We start from the raw sequence: 12,730 nt of genomic DNA on the forward strand, positions 1-12,730 counted from the left end.
ACTAACCTGTTGGAAGACCCATCCATGACTGATTTGAAGGGTCCTGGCTTAAGGAGGGTAGGAAGTTCTCACTCAGGATTTTCCATTAATGGCTCCATCAACGTGGTGACGTAGCTCTGTGCAGAAAAATAGCCACAAAGCATAATGCTTCCACCTCCATGTTTGACAGTGGGGAAGCTGTTCTTGGGGTCATAGGTAGCAATTCTCTTCCTCCAAACCCAATGGTTGAGTTGATGCCAAAGAGCTCAGTTTTGAGCCAAACATTCCATTATGCAGAATAAACTCGTAAAGCAAACCCTATTTTTCAGTGTGTGATTTTCATTTTTTCATAAATCTTAGGACAATTTAGATGATAAAAGTAATAAATATATGAAAACAGTATAATACAGTAAATATGTAAATATTTGATGTGATGAACAATGCTTATCTGATTTAGACCCAACATGGAATATTTTATGACAGACACACATCAAGTTGTGTTATTTAATGCTCGTAATTTAGACACAAATGATAGAAATGTTAGGTTTATATGTCAAAGGGGCCATGTGAAAATTTTAGTGCAAATACGCATGCGTGCGCGCCGTGCACATTAAGCCACCCCACCCCCACGTATCCGCGCGCCGGTCGGTTGGTGTTGGGCGTCAATAAAGGTAATCTGGTTGTCGCGCGTTCTGCATCTCTGCACGAGCTAAAGAAGTCTCAAAGGTAAGAAATGTAAACACAAGAGGCAGTAATGAAAATACGTTATGGTCATCTGAATGTATTTTCATCTGACAGATGAATGCCGCTGTTGTTATCACTGTGACAGAAGAGCGGTGCTGAAAAATACGGCCTCCATCGAGAGACTGAACGTAACACGACTGCAGGTTACTATGATCGTCATAGAAGAATGTATTAATTATTTGTTTCGACTGTATAGTTATTGTTGTGGAGCAGAGGAAGGGAGGTTTGTGAAAATCGGGGTTACATTAGGTAATGATTATGGCAGCGCTCGCGCCACCGCCGGTTTCCCGGCAAAAAAAGGAACAGTAATTTACTGATATATTAAAGTGTTATGATTGACCTATTTAGGGTTTTTCTCCAAATTTACACAAAAAACGTTGTAACAACGATCATCTGGACTTGGTTTTGTAAATATTTTAAAACAGTCTCTGTCTCAGAGACCTGGACTGATTGACTCCTCCCCCTCACGTTCCAAACAGGAAGTACCCGCTGGCTCCAAGGAGCCAAAATCCTATAGACTTCTAAAGAGAAACAACAGCTGTTAGTTAGTCATTCTATGGGTCAGATTAACCATTCTTGTTGTGATACCCTTTTCAACATGTTTTTGCTAATTCCAGTTATTTGTTTTACAAAACTGTTTCTTTATCACAAGTTATTCAAATTATAGACTGACCAACAGATGCCTCAGTAATAGCATGTGCCACCTTGAATGTTTGTTTGACAAATTCCACCAAGTTCACTTTCAGTGGAAGCAGTGTGGACTTTCAACAAGCTTACTCCTGATTGGCGACAGTAGTTGCCATAGAATTGATACTCAGATCAATCACTGTCAACTGGCTCCAACGTGGTGACGTCTGTATCACAGAGAAACGACGACAGAATTGAATTTGTTATGATGGATCTGGAAGGAAATGGGTGACGTCACACTCGCTCAAACCTTTTCTCTGATCCAGTCAAACTGCTTTTTTACCAGTTTTATTCCAGAAATCATTTTGGATAAGAGGAAAGACATCTTCAGCTCAAAATTATAAAAAAAAATAAAAATAATTTATATATATAAAAAAGGTCTTCATGACCTTTTTTATAACTTTTCTTTTTAAAATTCAGAAATAATAACCTGCACATTTTTTACAAAACTGTTAGACTTCAATTGCTACCTTAATTTAATTGTAAAACTAACAACCATTGTCATTAATATGGCAATATTTTCCCCAAATCTTATCAGAATGGGGAACTGGAGACATAAAAATTCTGCTTTTCCTATTTTCAGCTGACTCTGCCACGAGGCTCGACAACTTCTTGCATCAACTGTGATCGCTGTGGCCGCCAAAACATCCAAATGTCAGGCGGGCTACAAAGATTTCAGGCCAAAAGAGAACGCCTCACATGTGATGAAGTGTCTGTATTGGTATGTATTTACCATCTGTGACTCAGAGTCATTAACCAATTGTCGATCTGTTCACAGTGTTATATGATAATTTAAATTTTGACGATGACGATACAAAAATTGCTGCCCAACCTGCCAAAAAGTCCCGCCTCTCACCACACACATGTTGTGCCCCCTAAGTTGCCCTAAATTCCCTGATCAAGCAGAAACGTGCTTTGACTGGAGGAAGGCCTTGTATCAGGTATACTGGTAATAATAATTTTACATTCACCTCAGTCTGTTGTTGTTCCTCATTATTCATGGAAGCTTGATGACACGACATCTTCAATCTGCATGAACTCTAGTTTGATTAGAAACTTTCATTTGTGAACCGTCAGCAGATCTGGTCATGTCTCACCAAAACAACCACACTAATCATTTTATCATTTTCATCCATTAAGGTTGGAAAAACCAGCAGCCCTCCAGTGCTTCAGCCGTCCAACCATCAACCGTTTCAGACATCCATCCTCCCACCACTTCAACCACCAATCTCTCCACCACTTCAGCCCCACAGCCGTCCACCAGTGTCCCAACTCCTGACATTTTACTATCCTGGTACAATCTTATTTTTCTGCACAGTTAGCAAAAATGATATGTTTTTTAAGATATTCCTGTGTTTTTTTATCCTCAACAAATGTTTCTCCAAAGAAATGTGAAAATACAGAATTATTCATCTGGTGGTTATTTTTACACTTTTCCTCAAATCTTTAATAAGAAAGAAATAATTCAGTTCAAGTTTACTTTAGCTTTTCTTTTTAATGGGCATTACAGTTGATATAAAACATATAACATGCAATTAAAATGCTTTGTAGTTAAAAACATTTTACACACTATTAAAAGATTCTATAAAATATTATTTAAAAAGAATCCTTTCCAAGAAAATGTTGACTACCGTATATCTTCCCATAGTAGCCCTGGCGTTTATTCCATCACAGACAGAACAGTGATGGTTAATGGGTTTATTTTGCAGCAAAATTTCATCAAGAAATGCAGACAAACACCAGCAGATGAACATTTCAGGATTTATTCAAATGATGAGAATATTGGATTGTGTTCTGATCAGCACTGGCTGTTGACGTTTCTTTTCTCCTTGAAGCATCAGCCTCCGTATCAAAAATCATGTTGGTTGTCATGACGATCTCTTTCCTGGAGACACGCCCACCTTTCCGTCTTTGTGCAATAATTCATGTTCAAACCAGTTCTTCTAATTTGTCGCTCGCTTTTCTTTGCATTTCCACCAGTAAAAAGTAATACGACAAAATACTTGCAGAATTTGTTAAGATTTGGATTTTGTATTATTAATTTGCCTTTTTTAGTCTTTTATTATAAAATAACTATGCATTATTACTTTATTTTAACTAACACATTTATCTTAGTTTACAGTAGTTCTCCTAAACATCTCTTAAACAAGTTTACACTTTTCATCTTTCAGAATGCAGCCGTGTGATTGGAGGAAAAGATTAATATGCAATGAGGACATTTAAAGAAAAAAGGAGCAGTTTTTATTTTACATTATTACTATTTTAAAGTAGAACTCTAATGTATATAAATGCTTTTTTATTAATTTGTTTGGCATATTTACTGTGTTAGAGTTCTGATGATTGTTTTGAGTGGTAAACGTTTTTATTTTATTTATGAAACCCAGATGGAGTTAATGGAGTGCTAGTCATGTTTTATGTTGTATATATTATTAATGAATTCATTTATTTATTTTGAAGTGCCTATTTGCAAGTAAAGAAGCCGGGGTTATGGTTAAAATACGTGCGGACAATCCAGCAACGTGCCTCTTCAACATGAATTTCCATCAGTTTTTTTGCTTGGTCGCAAATAAATAAGTCCAAATAATAATCAGCCTAATTTGTTTTTTTGTTTATTTAAAATTATATAAATCTTTTCTAATTTTGTCAATAAAAGGACAAAAGGGGTAGATGATGGATGCATGTCCAAGTTTTATTATTCATGTTCTACAAGTTGTTAGATATTGATTATTTGATGCTTTTGTGCTATGCGTTAAAAATCAATGTAATATTGTAATTATTCATGAATATTTGAATAGTACTAACATTTCCTACAAAGGATAATTGACACTAATCAAATTAAAACAGTCGTCCTGTAAGCACTGAGTGAACAAACTGTAGCCCATTGTCTATCACTGTTTGATTGAACCTTCTCTACTTTTCTTGCAGGGGGGGGGTCATGGCCTCTACGCTGGATTCCAAAAAAGAGACAAAAAAACCCCGACCTCAACCCCCACTCTTAGTCAGACATGTTTATTTTTTTTTATTTACAATAATAAATAATATACTATGTACATTTATTTTGTTTTACTTTTTTATACTTAGTTTCCTTATTTCCTATAATATTTATTAGTAGTTGTTGTTTGTTGATGTTAGTTCTTTTTAGCCCCTTTTATGTTAAAATAGACGTAAATGATCCAGATGCAGATATTCTAATATATAGACAGATTTATGAATGAATTATTCTCAACAGAAGTTCAACGCTATTGTGGTAGCAGTTTGACTGTTTTACTGTAATCTGTCGTGCCTCACCCACTGTCCATCCAATAAAAAAGAACAATTGTACATCATTAACCTTTTTTTATTTTTATTCATATGGCACATTCATAAATACAAAGTTATAAATCATACCCCCCATTTTTTAACTTTAATGAGTTCAAACAAAACATGGACACAATAAGAAACTCTGACAATAAGAAAGCATTTAAAACATTCAATCTGTGCGTCAGTTTCAATGTTTTTGTGAAAAATTTCATAATAATCCCCTGGTTTGTTTCTTTCTTGTTGCTTTTTGGAATTGTTGTTTTGAATTGTTACAGTCAATAAAGTTTGAATAAAAAACAACTGCAATCTGTCATGCGACAAGGTACCTTCGCTCTGAAAAACATTTGATGTTTTGTTTCTTTAAGTACCTGCAAAACAAAAAGTTTGCATTAGTAATGGAAACATTAATTTCTGTAAAAAATAAAAATAAACACCTGTTTGTCGCTGGGCTTATTTTTAGAACTTAACCTTCCCGATAAACGTGGGACCAATCACAAAACCAGTTTAGAGCCAAACGTCTTTTTTTATTATTTACAGTGTATTTCTTAACTCAACTAGTTGATGTTGAAAAAATACGCTTGCATGGACGTTACGACAGAGTACATCGGTCCCTAGAAATGTTATTAAACGTAAATATTAAACCTCAGACGATCTTATTTTACGAGATTTTTTTTCCACGGAAAAAAAAAGAAACTCGTGTCACATGACCCCACGTCAGCCCACAGATATGATGGGAAAGATCAGACATTGTACACAGCATTTAGACTTGTAGTGTGAATACTTTAACATGTAAAAGGATATTGAATAAAACAAATCGCTAAGTAAATTTAGAGAACTCTCCAGTCCGTTCCTGAACAACATTCTTCCGGTTTGTTTAAATGTCCTTCAAAGTCGCAACTACACAGCATGAAACCTATACACGGGTCCGTAGAAATGTAAATAAAAATAATTAATAAATAGCAACGTACCTTTTTACGAGATCTTCTATATGAAAAAAGAGAAACTCAGGTCACGTCACGTGACCCACGTCAGCCCGCATATATTTATGGAAAAGATCAAACGCCTTCAGATCCTTTGAGGAAAAGTTGAACGTAACAAACAAACTACGAACTGCATGTCTGCAATGAATGGATATTATGAAAATAAAGGGGATATATACTGCTAGAAATGTTTTCAAAAATAAATTAGTCCACAATCACTCCTATTTTATGGCATTTTCTGCGGAAAAAAAGAGAAACATATTAGTCACGTGACCCACGCGCACGTCTGCAGATATGAATGAAAGTTAACGTGTTTCTCCAACGTAACAGAGCCTTTGGGAGAAAAAGTTGAACGAAACAAGCAAACTACAAACTGTATGTACATAATGAAAGCATATTTTAAAAGAAAATGGTATATTTCTCACTAGAAATGTTGTCAAAATAAAAATTAGTCCTCAAAATATCTTGTTTTATGGGATATTCCACCGAAAAATGAACGTGCATCCGCCATGTTTTTTGCTCACGGCAGGCCAAACCTCCAAAGTCACGTGATCCTGAGAAGGCTCGTAGAAAATGAATAGAAAAATGAAACGTATCCCCCTCACAGTTTAGGGGGCGTTTTTGTAAAACTCTCACGCATTTCCATGTGGACAAATGTAGCTACTACACATTTTAGGATGAGACTGGGTTGTATACCAGTAGATCTCTAATCCAAACCCTCATCCAACCTCCAGTGACACCTTAGAGTCAACACCTTAGATTAGTGTGTAATCACACTAATTGCTTTTATTGAAATGTTCACGTTCACTATTGGCCAGTTATTGATGATGAAATTCAGCAGCTGGGTACTAAATAATATCCCTTCAAGATGTCACAAAATCCATAGGTTGCGTTTTAGATATTTACATACCATGAAATGTATAAAAGCAATTGATATTGTGCTGTTTTTTGGAGAGTCAGTCATTAATTAGTTAACCTAATGTGATGAATCTCATAGGAAAGGCCCTATGTTTGGAGCACACGTGACCTAGTTGGAGACATGCAGGATATTTTGCTTTCTCTTCCAAGAATGGCAGGGCCAAAGTTTTCTATTGTTACAAATGTATCTAGTGGGACAAATGCTCAGCAGTAATTGCCCTGCACTCACTGTACTGCTGTGGTGCTCTTAAGCAAGGCCTTCAAATGTTTTTTTTTTTTTTTTGCTCCATTCACGCTGCTGAATGGCCACAAGTGCACCTGTGGTTGTTTGGAGGCAGCCGGCAGGTATAAATTTGAAACTGTATTTGTGTTAACAGGGTCTTCAAGAAAAAAAAAGAAATACTTCTGCAGACTTTCACAATATAAATAAAGTTTTAAAATAAGATTAAACATATTTGACATCACTCATGGATTCTGAAGAAATAAAAAACAATATTGTGTTTTTACTCCGTATTTAATTGTAATTTAACTGCTGATTAAATTATTTAGCAGGATAATGCAGCAGGTTATGCTTTTCGTAGTTCTTTAAATTGTGTTTTGCTCCCTGGATATCCAAGCTTCATATTATATTAAAGCAATTCATCTTTTTAAGTCCAGTGGTTTAGCAACAAAGCTGCCTAACGGTGTTGAGAGCTTGCACTAATTAAAAGAGTTTCTGTTTGTCCATTTATTCTTTTTCTGCTGCACACAGGAAGAAAGATAAAAAACACTGTATCTATAGGATAAGCTGTAGATGGTGCTATGTCAGTTATATTGTTTTTACCACAATGGGGCATGAAATAAAACCTTATCACCAAAACAGCCCAAGGTTAGTAAAATTAGAATATTAAAAACATTTTTGGGTTAAAAAAAAACTGCAAACAGTTCTTTACGCTAAAAAAAAATAAAGAAATCTGAACAGGTGTCCCCCTCAATCTGTCACTGCAGTTTATTGTAATGTAGGAGAGGTTGAGACTGGGAATTTGGGTATCGATCAGATATCAAGTAACTGCAGGGCTAGTATAGCCAATGTTGATACAGTTGATACACTTTTTGTCTTTTTTGTATGTTTGATTATAGTTTTGTGTAGTCTTTTTAGTTAGTTAAGTTTAGTATTCTCCTATTGAATTCTATGTATTCATGATCCTTTTGATTTTATGTTTACTTTACATTACCGGTACGAAGCCCATTGAGACGACTGTTGTTGTGAATTTTGGCTATATAAATAAAATTGAATTGAATTTATAAAAACACAGTACAGAAACGTTCAGCAAATTAAATAATTGTTAACTAATTACAGCAACCTGAATTAAACATAATATCAAATATAGGACATATATATTAGTAATGGCATAATACACTGCTTAGAAGGAAACAGTAACTAGTGGGGTGGGTGTGCGCTGTTTACACAGAAAGACAGTGTTGCCAGATTGGGCGATTTTCCACTTAATTTGAGTGGGTTTTTTTTGCCCTATCTGGCAACACTGCAGATAGACACTGTGCTTGAATGAAAGCTCGTTACTGTATGTATTAAACTGCGACAAAAGTATTAATCTCATCGCCCCAGTATCAATACTCTTCTGTGCTAACGATACTATTGATACTCAGATCGATCCGCCCACCTCTATTATAATGAATTGTCTTGGAAATGTCATAAACATAGGCCTGTTTGATCAAAGTTGTCTAATAAAAAAACTTCTTTAGAGTATAAATGAAAGTGTACCATTTATCATGAGCAGCAGATGTAATGGCACAGACCTGTTGCAACATTTGAATATGTACCTGATTGCATTATTTTCTGACACTATTTTTTGACACATCACCTTGACTTTGACCTTTAAAGTAAAAGCAATAATCCACCCTAGTGCTGCCATTTGGAGTTTGTATTGTTGCTGCTGTTAATCTCCTCTGCCGGATTTCATTGTCATGTTGTTGTTTGTCCAAAAATATGTTTGTCCTATTGCACCATGTCCAGCAAAAATATTAAATTGTGGATTTGTAGAGAAATTAAAACTATGTTACCTTGATGACAAAACTTTTATTTTAGATGTTTTAAAATATCTCTATGCGGATTGAAAAGGTGCTTTATATTTACCTTCAAAATCCTTTTAAAAGTTTCTCATTAGAATTTTTTTTCAGAAGTTTGTAGCTTTCACTGACTTAATGAAAAGCAAATTCTTTCTAAAAGAAGTCTTGGGCATCGGGTAAAGCTTGCAAATCCTGTGAAAAGATCCTTGAAACTGCACAGATCAGGTAACTTGCTTACAATTTTAATTTAAAGCATCTATTTGCTAACAATGTCTTAATTAGATATTTTTTTTACATTTTTAATAAAAATGAATACTTATAATTGGTGTTTTTTGCCCAAAGATGTTTAGTAGGTTGACTTTTTTTGGAAACCAGTGATTGGATACATTCATGCTGGAGGTAGTTTCTGTATTGTCAGGCTGCTTTAACCCTTGTGTGGTATTCATATTGTTGTTACTCAGCCAGTGTTCGTGGGTCTGGTGGACCCGTTGCATGTTGTGGTTTTTAATGCCTCACAATCAAACACTTTGATGTTAAAATACTTGACAGATGTTTACCTCATCCTATTACAAGCAGTATATTTGGTTAATATTTGCCCTTTACCTTTGTTAGATCACATTCACAACTCATTATTCAAAACGTGATAAAGAAAATCAATTAAAATCAAGATATGATTGGAAACAAATTTTCAAGTGAAGCAAGGGTTTTCAAAACTACTGACTTTTATTTATTTGAACACAGAAACTGAACCCATTCAGGTGCACAACACAAGCTGAACTCATAGAGTAAACCTATTAGTCAAGACAACACATCAGCCCCATTGAACACATGGCCTTCTAGCCACTAGCCTGTACAACACACGGTCCTGGCTGCTGACGGCCTGGTCCTGTGGCTGGGTGCTGATGGCTTCGTTTTGGATCTGGCTGATGTTCAATCTGAATGGTAAATTGTAAATGGCATATACTTATATAGTGCCTTTCTTCCTACAAGGACAAAGCGCTTTACAGTCACAGACCCATTCACTCACACATTCACACACTGGTGGCGGCTCCGTTGCCAAACACAGGCGCCCGCCTACCACCAGAGGCAAGGTGGGGTTCAGTGTCTTGCCCAAAGACACTTCGACTCATGGGCGTGCAAGGCGGGAATCGAACCTGCAATCTTACGATCATGGGTTGACCGCCCTACCGCTGCACCACGGCCGCCCCAATCTAATCAACTTCTTCAGAGTCACAAGTCAAGTCTTTTGGCCATTTTGATCAGTTGTGATAAGAAACCACACTGGCAAAGCTATATTTATAGTGTCCCGCCTCCAATTTGTAGCAGATCTTTATCTGCTATGTGAGATATTAAAGATTCCCGCAAGAAAGTCAAATGGTCAAATGTGCGGGAGAACGAGAGCAAACAGAGTTGATGCTTGAATTATTCTAACAATGTTGCAACCTTGTGCGGGAACCGCAGGTGCAGAAACAGAACTCACATTTACAGTGAATCTTTCTCTCTCTGCCACTCTCTCTCTCTCTTTCTCACTGGTTACACACACACACACACACACACACACACACACACACACACACACCCACACACACACAACAGGCCCACACAGGTGGAGGAAAGAGTGTAGGTACATAAAACATCAATTTCCACACTTCTATTAGCCCTGGGTCCAGTGGACCCGAACATCTTATATGTAATAAAAATGTGTTGGGGGGGGTATACAGTGTGTGGTTATTAAAAATGTATTCTGATATCTGTTCTTCACAGAAAATGAGCCAAGGCCAGTGAGTCTGAGTTTAAAAAATTAATTAATTGTATCATTTTTCTTTTGATAAAAAATGAAAACGGGTCCCACAGACCCGAACACCACACAAGGGTTAAATAGCACAATCCAATTTCCTTAATTGTTTTGTTTCAAGAGTCAGCTTTTCAGTGGATAGAAAAAAGAAAAACAATATAAAAAAAAAACATCACTTGTACTTCATGTCAGTAACAGAATTGCCACCAGCAGCTTTCTTTTTCCTTTTAGGTTTTTACAGAAAATAAATAAATATTAATGAAAAAACAACAACTTTTGTTTAAGCGGTCTTGTTGCCTATAATATAATACTTGCTTGTATTTTTATAGTCAATATAACAACTACCAAAAACAATAAATAAAAAATAGCGCTTATATTGCGCTTTTACTACCTTCTTCGAAGGCCCTTAGTGCTTTACAGTCACAGTCCCATTCACACACTGGTGGCGGCTCCGCTGACGAACACTGGCGCCAACCTACCACCAGAGGCAAGGTGGGGTGCAGTGTCTTGCCCAAGGACACTTCAACACCTGGGTGGGCAAGGCAGGAATCGAGCCCGCAACCTTCCGATCTAATGTCGACTGCCCTACCACTCCACCACAAAATACACCAGCTAATAAATACAGCAGCATCATGGATTCACATCCTGCAATTCTATCGATTCATCATTGACCAGTTCATCAGATGTCCACTGAGAAATTCATCCATCGCCTCTGCAATTAGCCACACACACATTAGAATTAACCAATTCCAAGAAGAACCAAGCAAATGTGACACGGGTCATATAGAAAACAGGACATCAACCTTCTCCCTGAAAGACAGTGGTGCAGAGCATTCCATCACTGTACTGTATTCAGTAAATCTTTGAAATGAAAGAAGTGACTCTTATTTGATCACAAAATTAAAAAAAATCAGCTCCATAAAAAAAAAAAGATTTCAGTGAATTAAGGTCTTTAGTATCTGATCATGTAAGAATTCAATATCTTTGCAGATTTGACAGGATAAATGGAAAAACGTAAATAAATAAATAAAAACAATGGATCAAATTCTGCCTTGTTCTCAGACGCAGAGATGGAGACATGACTGCACACAGCCTGATCCAATTTACAATTTCCACCCTCAAAAGCAGTCTTAGCCATTGGGAGTCAATTCTTTTCTGTATTATCTGATGGTGATAAGGAGAAAAATGAGATGGGGAGTCACATTATTTAGATATAAGCATGATTTGGTTATTTTACACTCACTTGGGTTTAGGAATGATAGACCAATGAACTGCAATAGTCTATCAGCAAAGCAGCAGGAGACAAAAACGTATTTTTATTTTTACATTTTTAAATGCTGATGTGAATCAGAAACAGCAGCACCTGAGTTTCTTCACTTTTGTAAGTGTGAGTTTATAGCTCCAGAAAACAAGTTAAAAATGTGGGGTGTTTCTTAAACTTTTCTTCCTATAACCTTAAGCACACGTGTTTGTCTCATGCTGTTTGTGAACCAACATAGATGTATTGCCACAGGTGTCTTTCGACACCGTAAGCAGCGCTGAAGCTTCTTTGGTTGGGAGCCCATTGTTTTGCTCACATGCATCTGAGTCTGGAGCGACCTGAGGCTCAGCATGTGTGTGTTTGCATGTGTGAGGCTACTTATTTTGCATGCCCTGGAGAATGTACCTGTGACTTTCCCCTCTGATATAAACTCAGGGAGACACCTACTTCCTTGGAGCTCTCTTTTTATTATTTCTCTTCTTTTTTTTAATCTATTCTTGACTTTTTCACAGATTTAGATCTCAACTTTTCTTCTCCATCTTCCATAGTCTGTTTATTTTTTATGTATTGCAAGGCAATTTCTGAGATTTATTAAAAGTAAATCTTGTGCTATCCTAGGCACTTTAACATTGGGAGTTGGGTCATTTAGACCCACTTGACAGTGCGCTGAACCTTTTTTCTTCAATGATTTGTGAACCTCACTGGTGTCCATTGATTACATAAAAATCTTTCCACCTTTATTCACCTTTGTCATGGTAGGTAGAACACATCAATGCAAGGATGGGGTCATCTAAGATAGTTAGGAGTTTAACATGTAAAATTACGACAGCAATCCATAAGAAGACAAAAACTACAACAGTGTACAGCTTTAAATTATTAGCTCATCACTGTTACGTCCCACCCCAGGGGGAGGGAGAAAATTGGCAACAGAAAAAAAACAAAACATTTTAAACCCAGTATGGTTTAGACCAGTGTTTTTCAACCAGTGTGCCGCGGCAC

The 12,730-nt window shown here is 36.5% G+C and overlaps 3 long non-coding RNA genes across 5 annotated transcripts in view; 2 read left to right on the forward strand and 1 right to left on the reverse strand.

Annotated features, from left to right (window-relative positions):
- Window positions 1-12,730, forward strand: part of LOC111947463 (uncharacterized) — a 152,021-nt gene that overhangs the window by 6,491 nt on the left and 132,800 nt on the right. The window lies entirely within an intron of this gene.
- Window positions 586-5,010, forward strand: LOC111947465 (uncharacterized). 2 transcript variants are annotated; one of them, XR_002873318.2, is made up of 5 exons: window positions 586-705; window positions 778-866; window positions 1,994-2,131; window positions 2,551-2,704; window positions 4,336-5,010. It is a non-coding gene; the product is annotated as an uncharacterized LOC111947465 (long non-coding RNA). The 2 variants fall into 2 exon arrangements; XR_002873319.2 differs by lacking the exon at window positions 778-866 and having other exon boundaries at window positions 598-705.
- On the reverse strand, window positions 4,419-6,391 carry LOC144994929 (uncharacterized). Its single transcript, XR_013658656.1, has 2 exons — window positions 6,116-6,391; window positions 4,419-5,928 (listed from the first exon to the last, which is right to left on the reverse strand). It is a non-coding gene; the product is annotated as an uncharacterized LOC144994929 (long non-coding RNA).

The sequence above is a fragment of the Oryzias latipes genome, chromosome 10 (genome assembly GCF_053564925.1).
Source record: "Oryzias latipes strain Hd-rR chromosome 10, Olatipes_Hd-rR_3.1".
Classification (NCBI taxonomy): Eukaryota; Metazoa; Chordata; class Actinopteri; order Beloniformes; family Adrianichthyidae; genus Oryzias; species Oryzias latipes.